The 23,025-nt window shown below is 42.4% G+C and overlaps 1 long non-coding RNA gene across 1 annotated transcript; it reads right to left on the reverse strand.

Moving 5' to 3' along the window:
* Positions 1-4,384: 4,384 nt before the first annotated feature.
* LOC311239557 lies at positions 4,385-12,368 on the reverse strand. Its single transcript, XR_014620432.1, has 7 exons — positions 12,263-12,368; positions 11,349-11,378; positions 11,123-11,177; positions 10,790-10,874; positions 10,278-10,351; positions 9,376-9,501; positions 4,385-4,911 (listed from the first exon to the last, which is right to left on the reverse strand). It is a non-coding gene; the product is annotated as an uncharacterized lncRNA (long non-coding RNA).
* Positions 12,369-23,025: the final 10,657 nt, after the last annotated feature.

Genomic DNA, 23,025 nt, shown 5'->3' on the forward strand with positions numbered 1-23,025 from the left:
AAAACAACATGGTTGACCAAAGTGCTTGAAGATGATGGCATCATTGTCACTTGTAGAATTCTGAGGACGATGCAACAAAACCAACTGGCCACAAATTTGGAAGTGAAAGCAGCGACTCTTGGTCTCGCAACAGGTACAGCAGCGATGCATGATACATATTCATTCTTAGCCTACAATAATTAATCTGGAGTAGAGATGTATGAATTTAGAGGTTTAATCCTTAGTAGAGATGTGTGCATTTACGTTTAATCTGGAGTAGAGATGTATGAATTTAGATGTTTAATCTGGAGTAGAGATGTATGAATTTAGATGTTTAATCTGGAGTAGAGATGTATGAATTTAGAGGTTTAATCTTGAGTAGAGGCGTGTGCATTTAGAGGTTTCATCTGGAGTAGATATGTGTGAATTTAGGTTTAATCTGGAGTAGATATGTGTGAATTTAGAGGTTTAATCTGGAGTAAAGATGTGTGAATTTAGAGGTTTAATCTAGAGTAGAGATGTGTGAATTTATAGGTTTAATCTGGAGTAGAGATGTGTGAATTTAGGTTTAATCTGGAGTAGATATGTGTGAATTTAGGTTTAATCTGGAGTAGAGATGTATGAATTTAGATGTTTAATCCTTAGTAGTGTTGCGTTGCTCATATCAAGACTGGTTGCACGCACACTAATGAAGCCACGTGCACGCGCACTCCCAGGCGCATGCGCACGCTCCCGCGCATGCGCATAAATGTTCCCTCGCATGAGCACAGACTAAAGACAGTGCTTATTGCCTCTACGAATGGAATGTAACACATTTCATTCACAAGTTTTGTGTGAATGTATCTGAGAACGTATTTGAACACACCTGATGACCGGCGCTATTGATATGCAAAGTAGCCAGGTGGGTACTTACAGTAGCAAGTTGGCGCATCAGTCGAGTGCAGCGCATTCCTGTGTGCACGCGCGTGCATGTGTGTGCGCGCGCTTCTGCTCACAAAGCATGGTTGCACATCGTGCAACCCCGTCCCATGAGCAACGCATTCCTGCTTAGTAGAGATGTATGAATTTAGATGTTTAATCATGTATCAACAACGTGTCATCTTGCAGGTCCCACCCCTCTCATCCATGTTGGGTGTTGATTTCCTGACACGCCACAAGAGGGAGCTGGAGAGGAGAATGGGGTGTGTCAGCGCTCTCCTCAGCGCCCTGTCTGGGCCAGGGATAGTGACCGATGGAGAGCAAGAGGATGTGGAAAGTAAAGGGACCAGGATCCAGAAGAACACAGCTCTGCTGGCCATGGTCAAGCGGAAAGGGACCAGAGCTCAGGAAACTCTCTACCAGGCTCTGAGACAGCAAGATCCCTTCCTGGTTGAATATCTTGCACGACAGCATGTCGACATGCATGTCCACGTGCAGGACGGCATGTCGTTTTTGCGGGACATTTGTTGAAATTGCGGGACAGTAATGAATACGTATGCAAGAATCATTATTATTATTATAACAATATTATTTAATGAGGGGGCGGCTAGGTGGTGTAGTGGTCTAAGGCACTCGCCACCAGTGTGGAGACGCTAGGATTCGCGTGTTCGAATCCAGCTCTCCACATTGTTTTTCAGTTTGGCTGGTCGTCCGCAGTAATACACATTGGCCGTATTACGGGGAGGGAAAAACTGAAGGGTGGGGATCGAACGTTGTGAACAAGCGACTCCTACAAGTCGGTTGGTGCGCCTGCGCAGTAGAATCAGGAAGTGTCGGGGGCAGCGTGAGCCTCCCACGCGTTACTCCTCGACACTGAGAGGTCGAGCTGCGCAGGTGAAAAGATGCGACTGCTGTTACCTCAAGTACCGGAGGGGACTTGTGCTATGTATGACTTAGTCCTCACTGCAGCCGGCTTGTGGGAGGCAAGAAACAGCGTTCGTGACAGGGGAGGGTTGAATTGGATGATACGAAATTGGGATGGGAGAAAAATATAGAAAAAAAAAAAATGGGAGAAAAAAAGTGGATCAAAAAAAAAAACAATATTATTTAATGTATTAAATACACAATATTTCTTATTAGACTCATAATTATATATAAGATTTTGGCCGCTCCCAGTTCTGGTTGGGCAGCCAGAGATTCTACAAGGAACCACGCATGAGCACGGAGACAAAACAGGGTATTTGTTAACCAATTCAAATAAACATCACATTTTATTATCTATAAAAACACTTTTTTTTCATACAGTCAACATATTCTTAAATAATAGCGCTGCCCGAGGCTGGGCATGATACAGTCAACATATAGCAAGAGAGAGAGCGAGAGAGAGCTCCCGTTCTACAGTCAATATACAGTGTACAGAGAGAGAGAGAGAGAGAGAGAGAGAGAGACACATTGGAAAGAAATTGAAATGCTATTTGGCCCTAAACAGAGAGTACACAGTGGCAGAATACCTGAGCACTGTGACTGAAGATCCTTGACTAGGTACAGACTCAGCGAGCACAGCCTAGCCATCGAGAAAGGCCGCCATAGGCAGACTGTGTGTGTTAGAAAGAGAGAGAGAGAGAGAGAGAGAGCATGTGTGTTTGTCGTGTGTGTGTTACACTGTAAAAAAAAAATCGGTAGAAAAACGGTAAAAGTCTGGCAGTTTGGGGACATTGAATTAGTGTAAAATTTACATTGAAATACCCTAATTAAAATAAAGTGGAAAAGCAATAAATTTACAGATAATTCTGTTTATTATTTGAGAACCCGAGAACAGAGAATCACTGTTAATTGACAGGTTAGGTTCAGCAGTGAAACACTGTTATTTTACAGGTTTTTTCCTACATTATTATGATCAAACACCTTCAATAAAGTGACAGAACTTAAAGTTCAGCAGTGAAACACTGTTATTTCACAAGTTTTCCCTACATTTACGATGAAACTCCTTCAATTAAGTGACATAACTCAAAGTTCAGCAGTGAAACACTGTTATTTCACAGGTCTTTCCTAAATTATTACGATCAAACTCCTTCAATAAAGTGACAGAACTTAAAGTTCAGCAGTGAAACACTGTTATTTCACAGGTTTTTCCTAAATTATTATGATCAAACTCCTTCAATAAAGTGACAGAACTTAAAGTTCAGCAGTGAAACACTGTTATTTTACATGTTTTCCCAGAATTATTACAATCAAATTCCTTCAATAAAGTGACAGAACTTAAAGTTCAGCAGTGAAACACTGTTATTTTACATGTTTTCCCAGAATTATTACAATCAAACTCCTTCAATTAAGTGACAGAACTCAAAGTTCAGCAGTGAAACACTGTTATTTTACATGTTTTCCCAGAATTATTACAATCAAACTCCTTCAATTAAGTGACAGAACTCAAAGTTCAGCAGTGAAACACTGTTATTTTACATGTTTTCCCATAATTATTACAATCAAACTCCTTCAATTAAGTGACAGAACTCAAAGTTCAGCAGTGAAACACTGTTATTCTACATGTTTTCCCATAATTATTACAATCAAACTCCTTCAATTAAGTGACAGAACTCAAAGTTCAGCAGTGAAACACTGTTATTTTACATGTTTTCCCATAATTATTACAATCAAACTCCTTCAATTAAGTGACAGAACTCAAAGTTCAGCAGTGAAACACTGTTATTTTACATGTTTTCCCAGAATTATTACAATCAAACTCCTTCAATTAAGTGACAGAACTCAAAGTTCAGCAGTGAAACACTGTTATTTTACATGTTTTCCCATAATTATTACAATCAAACTCCTTCAATTAAGTGACAGAACTCAAAGTTCAGCAGTGAAACACTGTTATTCTACATGTTTTCCCATAATTATTACAATCAAACTCCTTCAATTAAGTGACAGAACTCAAAGTTCAGCAGTGAAACACTGTTATTTTACATGTTTTCCCATAATTATTACAATCAAACTCCTTCAATTAAGTGACAGAACTCAAAGTTCAGCAGTGAAACACTGTTATTTCACAGGTTTTTCCTCAATTATTACGATCAAACTCCTTCAATAAAGTGACAGAACTTAAAGTTCAGCAGTGAAACACTGTTATTTTACAGGTTTTCCCATAATTATTACAATCAAACTCCTTCAATTAAGTGACAGAACTTAAAGTTCAGCAGTGAAACACTGTTATTTCACAGGTTTTTCCTCAATTATTACAATCAAACTCCTTCAATAAAGTGACAGAACTCAAAGTTCAGCAGAGAAACACTTTTATTGTACAGATTGTTAGAAACAAAAAGCTTCAAGTGTTAACAAACGATCAGGATTGTAAAACTGCTTTATTTTGGAAGCAAGTGTGCTGTATAAAACAGATTCAAATGATTTAAAACTTTAGCTTGCAGTGTTTGTTCAAATATAATGTTTAAATACAGTATGTAAAGTTAAAAACCTATAGAAGTACAATCTAAACACTATTTATGGATCAATATGCATGGCAGCTGCCACCATTGGTGTGTGAATGTGTGTGAATAGGTGAATGAGAGGCCATACGCGCTTTGGATAAAAGCGCTATTGCTATATAAGTGCAGTCCATTGAACATAACATAATGGCCAAGTAGTAAATTAAACTTTATGTCCACAATTCTGAACTATCCCTTCAATGTCATCAGATGATTTCAACTTTTAAAAGCGGAGAAAGCAACATATTGTGCTGTTGAACCGAGGGGGTTGTGGTCAGGTCTACAGTTTTTTAGCTTTACCATTTCAGTTTTATATTGTTTTCCACAATATTCTCCCGACCCCTGGGGGCTCCATAATATATGTGAACATTATACTGTTTAATTCAGAATCCCAACTATACAGTGTATTACTAAGTAAAAATCAAAACATACCACACCACAAAAGGTCAATGAATCAGTGGCACAAGTGAAGAGCAGATAAGGAACAATCCTCCAGATTGGCAGTAATCAGCTGGATCCTTGGTGCATGGTGCATCTGGGAAAATGAAAAAAAAGGACACTATGATTCACTGGAAAGTCCGGGACTGTACATTAGGAGGGGGTGGGTGGTAGGAAAAAAGATATATACGGTGGGGAGGAGACTGTCTACAGATACACCTGTGTGATGTTGCTACGGAGTTAAGCTAATAAACGTATACTATACTCACAACCACAGCAGGGGACACAACTATTTTGTTACCCTGCCATGTGGCGGACAGACCTCGCAAATGTCACTCGCCCAATAGCCTCCAGCTGCAACCACTCGAGTCCCTGAGTGATGACTGCTTGGCGCCGCCTCGGTAGAAAAAATTCCCTTTTCATGATATTTGGCGCCTCTGATTGGCTCAATTTTGTTTCAATCTGTATGCATCTACAAATCATATTATACCAGGTAGTCAATTCCGTTAGACTGCGAATCAAATTGACGGATCTCCCCAATCAAATTGACGGAAATCCGTCTTGAGACGGAACACTTTAATGCCTGCATTCAACATCGATTATCTATTGTTCAGGATGTAGGAACGTTATACTTTTTCATTCATACAAAAATACAAAAATACCTTCTAGAATATAAGTATGTTTTATCATTTCCTGTAGTAATTCCTAGAACGTGAGTTATAGACCTAAATGCATCGATTGCCGTTTATTCCCTAGACACGCTATATTAAAAAATTCAACTGTATATGATCGTATACGTTATGCGTCATCATGCACGGAGGAAAGGGGGGGGGGGCGGCGTTTATAATTACGTGATCGTCAGTAAATGCTTTATGTAGTATGGGTGATATATTGATCAGATGGTTTGCAGTGAAATGAATAAATTGGGCTGAAAATAACCAGGGTTTAGCCCAGTCAGATTTAAGGCTTTAAGACTTTTTAATGCCAATCAGAATTAAATTTAATACCAATTTCACGATAACAAAATGGCAAAAATCATGGGTACTCTCAGTACTCATTCAAGGGTACTACGACTATGCCTGCACCTCATGGTACCAAAGCACCTCAAAGGCACTAAAAACAAGATTACAAACATCACAAAACAAACTGGTCAGACTACTGCTTAACCTCACTCCTAAAACCCACTTTACCCCTGCCCACATTCAAAACCGCTCTTAAAGAGCACCTACGGGAGACTGCAATTCGAAACTGGCCACCGTAAATGTCCACCCCCCCCCCCCTCCTCCTAATGTACAGTCTCATCCCCATCATATATATATAATATTTTCTGTTAGGATCTCTGGGTAACAGTACTGTATATTATTTGCATATCGTATATGTCACAAATGTAACAGTACTACAGTATATACCTGTATGTCATGTATGTCCCTATGCCATAAATGTCATGATGTCATGTATGTTTTTACTGTATTTATTTCTGTATATGTTCGGACAGAGATACGGGATGGTTTGAAAGCTCGGCGTTGCTAATAAATATTTTTAATATTTTTTTATAAACTGCTCAAAGCGGCATTATTTCCGCCGTTGGGTGATCACAGCGCCTGCGCACCATCCCGTATCTCTGTCCGAAACCCTCGTGCAACTGTGAGCACATTTGTAATGTCTCTGTGATACTTGTATAACGAACGGTTCGGCCAGAACCAGTCCTTCAGGGTAAATCTAGGTTGGTTTCCCATTGAGGAGCAAGTGACTGTGGATTCACTCGGTGCAGCACAGTCACGAAAGGGGCTATGGACCCTGATGTAAACAAGACAAACGTCTTTCTCTGGTCTGCATCACCTTAACAATTGTGTGTATTGAGCCGTACTGTATTGTACCCATTCTGCAATCTGTTAAATAAAGTTTTCATTCATTCATTCAGCCAGCCGCCGCGCTCACTGGGGCTATTGATAGCGTCAATTAATTGTTGTTGTTGTTGGTACTGCCGCTGCGGATGTGAACGGGGCCGGAGGGGCTTTGGGAGGATGGGAAAGTTATTATTATTATTATTATTATAATAGTAATTGGCTATCATACGTGCCTAGCTAGCGTTAGCTAAAAGAGCCCTCGCAGTGAAGTTATTATTATTATAGCTATCATACTGCAATATAAACTGAGTTTTATAGTGAAAAGAGCAGCTTTATTTTGGTCAAGATTGAAGGCTCTATATTGCAGGAAATTGCACATACAGGTGTTCATTAAATGTAAAAAAAATAAAATAAAAAAAAAGAATAAAAAAGAATCTTGCACCCCCACTTTCAACTATAACTAGGCGGCCATGGGTGTATATATGAATTTTGAATGCCATGGCGAAAAAATTCAATATTGATCTCAATAACGCTGTACAGCGAGATCCAATAGGGTCCAGCTGCAGACTCGGAGCCTCGGTCCAGATTGGAACTTCCGCCCTGCCACAGGACTATTACTCCTGTGACAGGGCAATGCGCTGATTGGCGGAAAGTACGGAAGTATCTCGAAGTACGTCTGACGTATCTCGAATTACGTCTGACGTTTCTCTACGTTAGCGAACATTAAACGTTGTATTCATAAAATAATATAAATTCAGCAGCATGGGGAGGGCCGGGGGGAGGGGAGGTACAGGTAGTAGAAGACATAGAGGTACAGGTCACATAATTATAGTACAGTGGAGAAGTAAAAATAGAATAAAAAGGCAGTGGAAACAATATACAATATTATTAACTCTAATAATAACACGCCTCGCAGGCTCATTATAATACGAGATCCGTGGGTCTGCATTGTATAGAGCGGATCCCCCGGCCGTATTCAAGCGCTGGAGCGCTTTGCCATGGATAAAACTGTATTAATATAGTAGTAATAATAGTAGTTGGCTAGTTGCGCGCTTCTGGCCACCTCCCGCAGTGCGCGCATACACACATACTGTCTGTAGCCTATACAGTACGTGCAAAATTAGTTGTCAAGAGCCAATCGCACAGGTTGCCTCATCTCATCTGGCTCTGCAAATAGATCTAGAGTCTGAATATCATATATAGCCTGCTGATGATCTCTCTCAAATCCATTCTGAGAACGGAATGCAGTGCCTGCGACGCGGGTCTTGATTGATTGATTGATTGATTGATTGATTGAAAATTGTATTAACAGATCATGCTGGACCTACAAAAGGCCTTTGACACTGTCAATCACTCCATTCTTGATTGAACATTTTATTAACAGATTGCAGAATGGGTACAGTACAGTACAGCTCAATACACACAATTGTTAAGGGGATGCAGACCAGAGAAAGACTTTCGCCTTGGGGGGGGGGGGGGGTCGGGTAGGAGGGGTGGGTGGGTGGGGGACACTGTGCAACTGTACAAGCAAAACTGTACATTGGAATATTGACAAAACCATACTTGGTCATTTACTGTACATTGGAGGGGGTTGGGTTACAACACAGGAGCAGAGTATAAACAACAGTACAGGAATGAGAAACAGTACTGTACTGTTTTGTAGGTCCAGCATGATCTGTTAATACAATTTTCAATCAATCAATCAATCAATCAATCAATCAATCAATCAAGACCCTCGTCGCGGGCACTGCATTCCGTTCTCAGAATGGATTTGAGACGAGAGAGAGAGAGAGAGAGAGAGAGAGAGAGATCATCAGCAGGCTATATATGATATTCAGACTCTAGATCTATTTGCAGAGCCAGATGAGATGAGGCAACCTGTGCGATTGGCTCTTGACAACTAATTTTGCACGTACTGTATAGGCTACAGACAGTATGTGTGTATGCGCGCACTGCGGGAGGTGGCCAGAAGCGCGCAACTAGCCAACTACTATTATTACTACTATATTAATACAGTTTGATCCATCGCAAAGCGCTCCAGCGCTTGAATACGGCCGGGGGATCCGCTCTATACAATGCAGACCCACGGCTCTCGTATTATAATGAGCCCGCGAGGCGTGTTATTATTAGAGTTAATAATATTGTATATTGTTTCCACTGCCTTTTTATTCTATTTTTACTTCTCCACTGTACTATAATTATGTGACCTGTACCTCTATGTCTTCTACTACCTGTACCTCCCCTCCCCCCGGCCCTCCCCATGCTGCTGAATTTATATTATTTTATGAATACAACGTTTAATGTTCGCTAACGTAGAGAAACGTCAGACGTAATTCGAGATACGTCAGACGTACTTCGAGATACTTCCGTACTTTCCGCCAATCAGCGCATTGCCCTGTCACAGGAGTAATAGTCCTGTGGCAGGGCGGAAGTTCCAATCTGGACCGAGGCTCCGAGCGGAAGTTCCAATCTGGACCGAGGCTCCGAGTCTGCAGCTCGACCCTACTTGCGAGATCTGGCGGTCAAAGCATGGCGGGCAATAACCCTTTACAGCGTGGATGTGTTAATAATGATTTGAAGATGTTTACACTTTTTTTTACAACCCTACTGTTCTCCCAAGAATTAAATAAAGGTTTGATGATGATGACATGTCCTAGAAGAGAGATATAGATAGAGTGGGTGTGTTTGTGTTTGTACATGGAAGTTATACTCACATCAGCTTAAGGGAGATGCCATCCATGTCAATTCAGCATAGGATGATTCAGATGGCCTTGTGGTCAGCAGGGTCCCCCTCTGGCTGCTGGCCTCTGGTAGAGGTGTAGATCACCAGTGTCATCCCTCTGAGAACACAATTAGACTTTAGACAGTGGCTTGCGAGCACGATGAGCCTCATTTCTTTATTTTGTGATTGCTCTATCTATCTGATCTTATTACAAAATACTTGCCCCCTAGATCACTAAATGCGGGGCTCCTATCCTATTGAACATATTTTACTTTGTGTGTTTATTTTAACAATAATTTGTGATGCCATCACACAAACTGGCATTTAAAGGGTCAAATTTCAAAAAGTCCTGCACCAGAATGCAGGAAATTAAGTTTTTGTAACAAAATAATTGTGTGTGTGTGTGTGTGTGTGTGTGTGTGTGTGCGTGTGTGTGAGAGAGAGAGAGAGAGAGAGAGAGAGAATGATGGACAATTGCTTGCTGTGTGAGAGAGAGAGAGAGAGAGAGAGAGAGAGAGAGAGAGAGAGAGAGAGAGAGAGAGATAGAGATTAAGTACATTTGCTGAAATACAGTTGTTCTTAATTTTCTCACTTGCTATGTGAGAATGTTAGTTATTATGTTCTCAATGCCCTTGCATTGTATGAGTTGTGTGGACGCGTTTGCTAGTTCTAGTGCTATCCCTTTGTACATTGTGGCTGTGTCTGACAAAAGTTAACAATAAATAATGGTATTAGGAATACATTTGCCTCCTGCGTGAACTGTGCATAGCTGAATAGACTGTATTTTAACACCGGTCATATGGTGGTACTTGGAGAGCCAGCTACATTCTCAGGTGGTACTTGGTGTAAAAAGTTTGAGAACCACTGATCTATCATGTATAAAATTCAACTCACAATTCTACATGGGCTTCAGGTGGTGGTCTGCGTCTTCAGGTGGTGACATACTTCCCGCAACTGGCGAAGAATCTCTGAAATATTGGATTGTTTGACAGTGACACACAACAGAATATTATTTTATGCCTGAATTTCCCCAAAATGGCTAATTGGACAGCACTTCTCCACCATCAGTGGCTATACGTGTCAGATAGGTGCAGATAGGAGAATCTGTCTGAATGACAAAGAAATCGCTTAACTCTCCCTCCCTCGGCCGCTATTGGCGCGACGGTGTAGCGGTCATTCCTATATGGCTATGACTATGAGCCCAGATGCAACGAGTAATTGTCTACTCAAAATCAACTAAGTGTCATGATTACGTCATTACAACCTGGGACTTGGATGGGAGAGCAGGAAAGATCCAATGTCTTCAGTCAAAAATCCGCCAATCAATGCAAAGGTAAACATACGTCTTTAGAGACGTTTTATATAAGAATAAACACCAGTGAACTTGTGTATAAAATTCAACTCACGCTACAGGCAGTCTCTGCCTGCGTGCAACTGCTGGTCTCTGGTGGTAATTCAGGAATGGCTTCAAGTTCCTCTGGCGAAGAATCTCTGAAATATTGAATACGACAATAAAAATGTTATGCCAGTGAGAGAGGGAGACGGAGATAGAGGGAGAGACAGACATAGCACTGCTGTGTCATCAAATGACAAAGGCTTTGGCAATGTAGGTGTTGTGTGAAGTGGAGGGGGTCGAGGTGAGAGAGACAGAAAGACAGAGATGAAAACACAGATAAAGGTGTGAAGTTTGAAGTGGGGTGAGAGAGACAGACAATATTGAATTGAAAGATAATACTTACTGAGCTGAATCAATGGCAGTGTGGTAATAGGGGCTGGAGTTATACATTGGCATTCCTAGAGAAAGAGCAACATAATTAACAAAATAAGGAAAAAATAAGCACCATCAAAGTAGTTATCAATGAGCACCATATAACCTACAGTAGCAAGTGTACCTAGCTCCATATACCTAGCGCATGTCTGGTGGTAAAAACAAAACATGATTTGAGAATGTGTTAGTTAACTCACCTTGATAGCGGCGATGATTGCCAGCGAATTCTAAAAAGAAGACGATCAAAATATTCAAAAAACCTTGTATGCAATTTATCAAGACTGTGTATATTATATATATATATGTTTAGAGTAGCAGGAGCTAGAAGTTCAAATATGTCAGTCTTTCAAAGCCCCATTTTTTATATATAACAAAAGGCAGAATGAACATCACTGCCGCCCTGCTGGATTAAATTCTGAATTGCAGGTAGGCCTGAATAAGTATTTACTGTGCAAAATAACCAAAACCAGATAAATAATATCTGTTTTTTTATGAAGCACAGATCATGTTAATTAAGTATTCTGAGTCTGAGCAGACAGAAAACCATCTTACCCTCAGCAAGGGATTACTTTGTGCTGAAGACCCACAATGCAACACAACAACTGCAAGCTAAAATGCCTCACATACAAAACGAAATAAAATAGAGCCATGGCTGTGTCCCAAGTTTAACACAATTGAACTATAATAAAGTATTTGTTAACACTAGTTACAACAATGCTTATGTAACTATTAAAAACGTACATTTTAATCACGAAACAAAATGGCAGAATAACGTTAGCTAGCATGATAGCTAGCTAACGTTAGTAGCTATAATAATATGCATCACTATTTGCTCAAACAAGCTCCAAACTATTTGCCACGGCACAGAGATAACATTTAGTCAAACGATAACAGCCCGGTGATGGTATCTGAACGGAATCATACTATTCCCATAAGAACTCACTTACCAGTTAAGTACCATCTAGCATATTAGCTAATAATGCTAACAAGCTTCGTTCTAGCCTACTAGTTGCCACCACGGTAATAATTCACAAAGTAGCATGTAGTCAAACGATGACAGCAAGATTATGGTATGTGAATGGCATAATACATAATATTGTCAATGACTTACCAAGGAGTTTGGCTCAGACTATTTGTCAAGCAGTCAGTGAAGACACCATCCATCGCGCCAAAGTGTTTGAATACCTCAAGTCCCGTGAGATCTTCTAGGTCTCGCGAGTTGCTTAGGACTATACCCTCTCGAAGGGGAGGGGAGGGGGAGGAGGGGAGGGGGAATCTACTAAATTGATTCAACGACAGTTTTTCAAATGTTGAAATGGTATCTGTAATTAAATATTGAATCAACATAGCTTTTTCAACCTCAACCAAAAATAACCAATCTGACTGTACATTGGAGGTGGTTGGGTGGGTGGGGGGGTTGGGTAGGAGGGGTGGGTGGGGGACACTGTACAACTGTACATAAATATTACAGTGACAGTCCAGTTGAGTTAATGGATGGAGGGGGGGGGGGGCGTTGACTTGCAACGGATGGACTATAGTGCAGCAATGCAAGTTCAATTCACAGTTATTACTACAGACCGGTGGCACTCACCTCTGTGGTCATGAAATGTTTCGAGAGGCTGGTCAAGGACCACATTTGTGCCTCCCTCCCCAGTGATATGGACCCTATGCAATTTGCATACAGGACAAACAGGTCCACTGACGACGCGGTCTCCCAGGTACTGCACAGCACCCTCTCTCACCTTGACCGTCAGAAGGGGGGCTATGTGAGACTGTTGTTCATACAGCTCAGCGTTCAACACCATAGTCCCCATCACCAGACTGGTGGACAAGCTGATCGAGCTGGGTCCGAGCTCCGCCCTGAGCGCCTGGGTACTGGACTTTCTGAGTGAAAGACCCCAGGCGGTCAGGGTGGGGGGTCAGACCTCCAACACCATCACCCAATTCAATTTCATCAATTTCATCTCTGTGCGTCAGAGTTAATTTTTTTACAGAGCGCTAGCTGCTCCCTACTTCCAGTCCTTGTGCTAAACTATAGGCTATAGTTGCTTGCTTCCAGCCCTTGTGCTAAGCTATAGCTAGCTGGTCCCTATACTGCTTCCAGCCCTTGTGCTAAGCTATATAGCTAGCTGCTCCCTACTGCTTCCAGCCCTTGTGCTAAGCTATAGGCTAGCTGGTCCCTATACTGCTTCCAGCCCTTGTGCTAAGCTATAGCTAGCTGCTCCCTACTGCTTCCAGCCCTTGTGCTAAGCTATAGGCTAGCTGGTCCCTATACTGCTTCCAGCCCTTGTGCTAAGCTATAGCTAGCTGGTCCCTATACTGCTTCCAGCCCTTGTGCTAAGCTATAGCTAGCTGCTCCCTACTGCTTCCAGCCCTTGTGCTAAGCTATATGCTAGCTGGTCCCTATACTGCTTCCAGCCCTTGTGCTAAGCTATAGCTAGCTGCTCCCTACTGCTTCCAGCCCTTGTGCTAAGCAGGCTAGCTGGTCCCTATACTGCTTCCAGCCCTTGTGCTAAGCTATAGCTAGCTGGTCCCTATACTGCTTCCAGCCCTTGTGCTAAGCTATAGCTAGCTGCTCCCTACTGCTTCCAGCCCTTGTGCTAAGCTATAGGCTAGCTGGTCCCTATACTGCTTCCAGCCCTTGTGCTAAGCTATAGCTAGCTGCTCCCTACTGCTTCCAGCCCTTATGCTAAGCTATAGGCTAGCTGGTCCCTATACTGCTTCCAGCCCTTGTGCTAAGCTATAGCTAGCTGCTCCCTACTGCTTCCAGCCCTTGTGCTAAGCTATAGCTAGCTGGTCCCTATACTGCTTCCAGCCCTTGTGCTAAGCTATAGCTAGCTGGTCCCTATACTGCTTCCAGCCCTTGTGCTAAGCTATAGCTAGCTGCTCCCTACTGCTTCCAGCCCTTATGCTAAGCTATAGGCTAGCTGGTCCCTATACTGCTTCCAGCCCTTGTGCTAAGCTATAGCTAGCTGCTCCCTACTGCTTCCAGCCCTTGTGCTAAGCTATAGGCTAGCTGGTCCCTATACTGCTTCCAGCCCTTGTGCTAAGCTATAGCTAGCTGGTCCCTATACTGCTTCCAGCCCTTGTGCTAAGCTATAGCTAGCTGCTCCCTACTGCTTCCAGCCCTTATGCTAAGCTATATGCTAGCTGGTCCCTATACTGCTTCCAGCCCTTGTGCTAAGCTATAGCTAGCTGCTCCCTACTGCTTCCAGCCCTTGTGCTAAGCAGGCTAGCTGGTCCCTATACTGCTTCCAGCCCTTGTGCTAAGCTATATAGCTAGCTGCTCCCTACTGCTTCCAGCCCTTGTGCTAAGCTATATATCTAGCTGCTCCCTGACACATGCCTCCTCTATTTGAACGACCACATCAAACAAGAGGTGGACGCGGGCAAATACTGCGGCATGGTCATGCTGGACCTACAAAAGGCCTTCGATACTGTCAATCACTCCATTCTGATTGACAAGCTAAAAGCAATTGATTTTGATAGCTTATCAGTGAGCTGGATGCAATCCTACCTGGAGGGGAGAGAACAGATGGTAGAGGTAAACGGTATACTCTATCCCCCCCCCTCACAGTGAGCTGTGGTGTTCCACAAGGAAGCATACTAGGACCGCTACTCTTCCTAATTTATGCAAATGACATGTCGTCAGCCTGTGACTGCAACTTGTTCCTGTTTGCGGACGACTCAGCCATGCTGGTCTCTGACAAGAACAAGTTGCAGGTTGAAAAAACCCTCAGCTCGGAACTATATAGGCAAAATCTGCATATGGCTCGCTGATAACAAACTATCATTACACATGGGCAAAACAGAGTCCATTCTCTTCGGTTCAAATAACAAACTCAGCAAGACCGACGGCTTCTCAGTTGCAGTGCATGGGTGACAATATTGTCACAAGGAAAGATGAAATTACCTACCTGGGTTCCATCCTAGAGGCAAATCTTTCCTGTGACAAAATGGCATCCAATGTAATAAAAAAAGTCAACCAACGAACTAGATTCTTGTACCGGATCTCCTCTCAAGAAACAAGAATACCCTGAAGACTCTGGCAGGAGCCCTCATTCAATATACTACGACTATGCGTGCACCTCATGGTACCAAAGCACCTCATAGGCGCTTAAATCTAAATTACAAACATCACAAAACAAACTGGTCAGACTACTACTTGACCTTACCCCCAGAACCCACCTCACCCCTGCCCACTTTGACAACCTAGGATGGCTTAGAGTAGACGACAGAGTACAGCAACTTGCAATGGGCCTGGTCTACAAGATACACTATACGACTAAGGTACCCATGTACATGTCAAAATACTTCCCAAAGGTCAGTGAATACCACAACCACTAGAGGAAGCTCAACAAATCATGTTAAACCCAGATTCGGCTCAAACAATGAACTAAACACGTTTCGCAATTATGCCACATCAATGTGGAACGCCCTACCCAAAGCTGTAAAGGAATGTGAATCACTACCCACTTTCAAAAACACCCTCAAAGAACACCTATACGGGATACTGCAATTCGAAACATGGCCCCTACAAATTTACATTTACATTTACATTTAGTCATTTAGCTGACGCTTTTATCCAAAGCGACTTACATGTTCTGTACGACAAGCCATCAGGAAGGGCACAAGCTGAGCAACAATGTTCATCAAAGTGTTGAGTGCTGGTTAGTTTATTAGGACAAGTGCATGACAGTACGGTTAGTTAGGGTTAGATTATTTTTTTTTAATTCAGATAATGGTTGAAGAAGTGCGTCTTTAGTCGACGGCGAAAGATTGGACGTGTTTCGGCTGTCCTAACTGGGGTGGGTATAGTTCATTCCACCATTGTGGGGCAAGGACTGAGAATAGGCGACTTCTCTTTGATGACCCTCCCGGAGCTTGGATAGGAGTAGGTCTGAGGCGGCCAGAAGATGCAGAGCGTAGGGGTCTTGAGGGTGTGTAGTTAGAAACCATTGATCGGAGGTAGGCGGGAGCGGTTCCCTTTGCCGCACGGTATGCTAGGTCGAGGGCCTTGAAGCGGATTCGTGCAGCAATGGGGAGCCAGTGCAGGTCCCTAAGAAGTGGGGTGACATGGGCCGACTTCGGTAGGTTTGAGATCAGGCGGGCCGCTGCGTTCTGAATGAGTTGAAACATTTCCTAACCCAGTTGTCCCCCCCCCCCCCCCCCCCCAACCCCCCCCCCCCCCCACCTCCAATGTACAGCCCCCCCCCCCCACCCCACCCAACCCCACCCCACCTACCCAACCTCCTCCAATGTATACAGTTTCGACATCAAATGTATATACACTCTTTTTCTGGACACTTTTTGTATCACAAACAGTACTGTATTTGCAAATCTGGTATGTCATAAATGTATAGATGTAGCAGTACTGTCTATCTGTAAGTCGTGTACATATGATGAATTGAAAATGGGGGAAGTCTTTCTCTGGTCTGCATCCCCTTAACAATTGTATGTATTGAGCTGTACTGCACTGTACCCATTCTGCAATCTGTTAATAAACTTTTATCAATCAATCAATCAATCAATCAATCAATCAATCAATCAATCAATCAATCAATCAATCAATCAATCAATCAATCACATTATAATTACATTGTCATTTAGCTACCGGCAAAAGACACAGATACCTATGCAAGCTGTTCTGCGCATGGGAGGTTCTTATATAAATCGTCATTACACAAAAAAAAAACCTTTTTCCGCCCTGAAAGACAGGAACAGCAGCAAGACCCGACCCAGTAAGACATTTATATTAAGTCATTGTTTTCAAATAGTCATTATATAATAGAAATCTGCGACTGTCGTCTTGTCTTAAAATGTACATTTCCACGTATTTTACCGTAACAATATGCTAGCGTACATGTTTGTTCGTGCAAAGCAGCTAAAGCAATGAATGTGTTCATGCACACATGTAAGAATTAAGAATGGGAAATTCAGAAATAAAAAGTATACACTTGGTAGAATCAATATGAACAAAACTTTGCATTATATTCGAAAATCATTTAAGGTGTATTCGTGCACACGTGTCCCGCATGTCTTTGGAAAGACCAGATTACTTATTTGCCATGAAAGAGTTCTCTGCAGTATATGACAGCAGTCATAGAGTGTATATTTTCAGCAATACGTTTGTTTAGGTTAAGGTTAAAACTTAGGAGATTTTATCTTTTTTTAAATGTGATAATATTTCCACAGAGGTTGTTACAGCAGGATCTCACTGCCACCTATAGTATAGCGGCGCCTATGTACATGTATGTACCACGTGGATGGTTTGCAGGTTATTGTTACGAGACCGCCGCCATCTTATGACCGCCGCCATCTTATGAGTGAAAACAAACGAATTTCTACCATCAAATGGCATTTCACTATTTCGAAAGCCTTTCTAGGCGAGATATGCGTCAAATAAGCTTGCCCTGATTGACTTGTCCAAATTGGTTCAGTTATCTGCAATATTGGCTGAGATATATTAAACAGATTTGTTTGCGGTTTTTTGATAATCATGTCCTTAATTTGCATATAAATGATACATGGGACACTCTGACAACTTTCAAATCTAGAAACACTGGTTAGAAGTATATTTCCGGGGGGTGCATGATACCCCCCTCTATCCTAAAGATGATTAAAGCCCAACCTCCAGGTTAAACCCTACTGATCAATTATGGGTAGTTTACATCATTGGTATATAATTTCATTATTTATTTTTTTCCATTTGACACCGGAAATGCCACTCTGAAAGAGTTAAAAAGGTCCACGCACGAATAACATGCACGTGCGAATCAAAAAAGCTTATCAAACGCCGACGTCACTACAGCCAGGTGCATATTAATGAGCCGAATCTAAAAGCTAGCACGGCCGTGACGTCACTTCAGGAAATGCCTTGCCCGTCCGGGTCATAGTACTAGTTCAATGGTGGCCCACTAGGTGCATCACAGTTAGCCTATATAGTATATAGCTCCGCCGTCCCTGCTGCCTACAGTCAGGACCACTACACTGACGTTAGCCTATGGTTCTCTCCTCTTTGTGTGCCCCCGTCCTCGCGGGTGTCCTGCGGAGGAGCTTGTGGACGCGACAACAGCGGCGGCCGTTGTTAGCTCATAGCTATCGTGAACCACTAGCCTTTACGGGCTCGAGCACCCTACAGCATAGACATCTATATTCTATTATAGATATCTATGCCCTACAGGCTGCCACCATTGTCGCCGTTGTCGCGTCCATGGCCCCCCGGCAGGGTACCCGTGGGGACGGGGTGTACAGAGAGGAGAGAACCATTTTGGGTCGGCCGTTCATGCCGGCCAGCGAGCCGGATGTCGGGATATTTTGTTAGCACAATAGCTACCAAGCTAAGCTATGTTAGCTAAGTTAGCTAAGTTATAAACACAATATGTGTACAACGACACAATGATTTACATTATTACAAATATGGTAACGTGGTTGTGGCTTTAGAGATGGGTGGCTATAATCACGGAGCAATAGTGTTAGGTGAAACAGATACATTTTCATTCGGCTAGTAGTAGCAAGCATATATCAGTGCCATGCCACTAGCTGTGTGTGACTCTCAGCGCCCCCTGGTGCCCTGCACCTGTTGTGACGATCATTTCGATTACATATGAACCATTGATTAAAATATGCACGTGCAGTGATTGTGTTGGGCAGACAAAATGTTTGATAAAAACGCTAAAACTGGGTCAATTTCAATACTTTTTTTCCCCATTCTTCATGAAAGTCACTGTTGGCCTAGTCCACATTGTTTATTGAACAAAAATACAACAGAAGGTTTTGTAGATACAGTACTGAATTCTGCCATCCGGACGCATGCAATTTGAAATATGATTATAGAATATAAAATATCAGGCCTAAAATGGTTATGCGGTTAAAATGCGATTAATTAGATTAATTTTTTTAATTGCCTGACGGCACTAGAAATAACCTTTTTTGAAGTTTATTTGTGCTTCACTTCCACTTATTTTGTCTCAACAGTTTGGATTGCAGTTCCGCTTCATCAGTTGCAACATTTAGCCTATCTGCAGATTTAGGACAGGTTATATACACATGCACACACAGAACTTCCTGGAATTGTTAGATGTAACATGAGATTTGAGGGAATACTTAACTTCTGAAAAATGCCTGGTCATACATGTAAATGTAGGTCCTGTGGCCTGTCATTCAAATCGCTTAAACGTTATGTTGACCATCAGTTACTTCATAGACATGAAGCAAACAAGCAATTCCCTTGTGGTGTGGCTGACTGCAAACATCAGTTTCTGAAGTATACTGCTTTGAAAAAACATATGTACCGTGACCACAGGACCATCTCTGCTTCACAAAGAAATTATATAGGATGTTCATTCAAATGCGAGGCCGCAAGTTGTCAGGAGCAATATACTAATCTCAGGGATGTCATTGCACATCTGAAATTGCATATATTGAAAAAAGAGACAGTAAAATGTCCATTTGCAAATTGTGACAAAACCTATAAAGTAAAATCATCATTCACTAGCCATATCGCACGGTTGCATATTAATCAAACAGAGTTGTTTGTAACCCCTGGCCCTACACAATCGCAGTCTACTCAGGATTCCGCTGAGGTGCAAAGGGATTTAGATGAAAGTCATGTAGCAAGTTCATCTGACGACATGCCAGATGACACCAAAAGAACTTTTCATATGTGCACCCACAGGCTATTTATCTTGGCACAGACGAGAATAGAAGGGAGTGCTATGCACAATATATCCCACTTCAGGATACTTTACGATCCATGTTAAAAGACCCAGTTGTGTGGCAACAGTGTGTGAAGCCACAAAATAATGCTGCTTCTACTAATGTGTTCACTGATATTTGCGATGGATCTGTTTTCAAGTCCAACGACTTATTCATGGAGCCAGGTATAAGCTTAAAGCTTATCTTGTACCAGGATGCATTTGAGGTAGTGAACCCTCTTGGATCATCAAAGAAGAAGCACAAAATTGTAGGAGTTTACTTTACACTTGCCAACTTCGAGGCCATCTATCGTTCTAGTGTTGACAACTTGCAGCTTTTGCTTCTGTGTCCTGAGAGGTACTTTAAGTACTTTGCACATGAAAAGTTGTTTGCACGGATGCTGTCAGATATTAGAGAACTTGAGAGGCATGGACTGGTCACTTCATCTGGCCAGGTGGTGCGGGCAACAGTCGTATGTATTCTGGGGGACAATTTAGGCTCTCACTCGATCGGTGGCTTTACTGAGAATTTCAGTACTGCAAGTCACTGCTGCAGGTATTGCTTAGTCCCTACAAATAAAATGGACAACCCGACAGACCGGTTTCCGGTAAGAACAGTTGAGACCTACAAGGAAGCACTGCGACAACTACAGGACTCTGAGGCAACACATGTAAAGGGACTCAAGTTTGACTCTGTTTTCAACTCTCTTAAGTATTTCCATGTATGCCAGCCAGGGCTCCCACCATGCATAGGCCATGACTTGTTTGAAGGCGTAGTAGCCTATGACCTTACCCTTTACTTGAGGTATTTTGTAAAGGTGAAGAAATGGTTCACATACACACAGCTGAACCGACGAATCGCACAGTTCAAATATGTGGGTTCTGATGCTGGTTCTGCTCCTTGTGAAGTAAGTATAAGTGGTATGAAGATTGGTGGTCAGGCGGATGAGAATTGGTGTCTTTTGAGACTTCTACCAGTGATTATTGGGGATAAGATGTCGGATACTAAGGATCCAGTGTGGCAGTTACTGATCTTGCTGAAAGAGCTTTGTGAGTTGGTCTGTGCCCCCAAGATATCTGTACCTCAAATCTGTTTCCTCAATGTTCAGATTCAAGATTATCTTGAAACAAGGAAACAACTATTTCCCACAGAGAAACTCAAACCAAAACATCACTACCTCGTCCACTATCCCTCTTTGATCGTGAAACTTGGTCCGCTCATACGGTTGTGGACAATGAGGTTTGAGAGCAAACACTCATACTTCAAAAGATGCATAAGGAGGACACAGAACTTCAAAAATGTGTGTAAGACACTTGCAAACAATCATCAGCTGCTTCAGTCATATCTGAACTCCAGCTCTTTCTTTCCTGCAACTTTGCAAGTAAAAAACATGTTTCCTTACCACACTGACTTGTACAGTGACCAAGTGCGTGATGCGGTTAAAGCAAGCTCGCTCCCACATCCTGAGTTGGTGTCCACAGAAATGCAGTGGAAGGGTACCCTGTATAGGAAAGGCTATTTTCTATGCATTAAGAATGAAGAGTCAGTGGAATTTGGACAAATTGAGCTCATTCTGATGAAGGAAAACAAGTGTGTGTACTTCCTGGTGATACCACACTCGTCATCCTATCTGGCAGAGTATGGCCTCTATAACCTTGGAGAAGCAGCTAGACAAATGGTTTGCATCAATGCTGAACAGTGTTTGGACTTTTATCCACTAGCTGCATATAGTCTATGTGGAATGAGAGTCCTGTCCCTTAAACACAGTGTTCTGGATCAGTAGCTTACTGAATTCGCTACTGACGATATATGGGGTGGCTGATTAGTTGGGGAGGGGATGGGAATCTCAGTTATATTTGATCTTGATTCTTGGGAGTAATGATTCGATTCATAATTGATTGGGTACATACATTCTAAATTCTAAATTGCTGCACGAGGCATATATAACATGTAGTATAGGCATCCAAATCATTCTCATACACACACACACACACACACACACACACACACACACTGAGGACAGACTCAGGCAAAGTGGCAGGATAGGTGTCAGCAGTTGGGCGTTCAGTGTCTTCACACACTTCCACACACTGCAAGGAGGAGCTGGCATCAAACAGCTGTGCCCCTCAGCCAATGCCACCCCAGGTGAGCCAATAAAAACAGCCGTATTTATTTAGCATTGAACTACCATCCTAAACAGCTTTCATTACTGTTTTTTTTTTTCTACTTTTTCTGCCCTTTCTGTGATTTTTCTCCCCATCCCAATTTACCTCTTGTGCCAATTCTCCCTCCCCTGTCCTGATTGTTGCTTGCATATGCCCCCCACTGGTCGGTTGTAGGGAGGATCGAAGCCTTGCATCACATGTCCCCTCTGATACATGTGGAGGCAGCCTGTCGCATCTTTTCACCTGCTAGCTTTTAGCTAAATCTGGGCTCAAGCTGTGTTTATCTTTCTTTGTAGTCATGGGTGACCTGGCCAGTTACATAAATGCCGTGCTTCCAGGCTCTGGACTACAACCTTTACTACTGGATTTACTTGACGGCCTCGGAGTGACTAGTGTGGACGATCTACAGTTTTTGCAACCGCATGAACTTGAAGGTGTACTGAAGCCGGTGGAATCCAGAAAGTTACTTGCTCATGCCAAGCGTAAGTGAAACATTGACTGTCACTCTATTTGAGCATGTCTTCATTTTTATATAGTAGAGTGTATGTCAAACTGACTTTTGTTTAACAAAATGGGATTAATAAAGTATCTATCTTTAGGTTACAACCGCAGAGAATCGGAAGAAGATTCCAGTAGCCCGTCTACAGCCTTTCCTGCCAGTTCAGGCATTTTTTCTTCTAGCGGCAGTAAGTAAAACCATTGTGCACACTTTCCTTTCAAATGACAATACTTGAGAGGTCTGTTACGACCAGAAAGGAGATTGCACTGTGCTCATTACATAATTAGCTGCTGCCTTAATGAGGTACACATGGAATGAGTTCAAGTATTAGGGTTCTAATGGGTTCTCCTATTAAGGGGGGGGGGGGTAGGCTCCCAGATATACACAGTACATTTCACAGAGTAAATTTTACTCAAACTGAGTAAATTGTACTCAAACTGAGTACATTTTACTCAAACTGGTTTGGGTAAAATCTTACTCAGTTTGAGTCAAATGTACTCAGTTTGAGTAGAA

Source organism: Notolepis coatsorum (assembly GCF_963971535.1).
Source record: "Notolepis coatsorum genome assembly, chromosome: 13".
NCBI lineage: Eukaryota > Metazoa > Chordata > Actinopteri > Aulopiformes > Paralepididae > Notolepis > Notolepis coatsorum.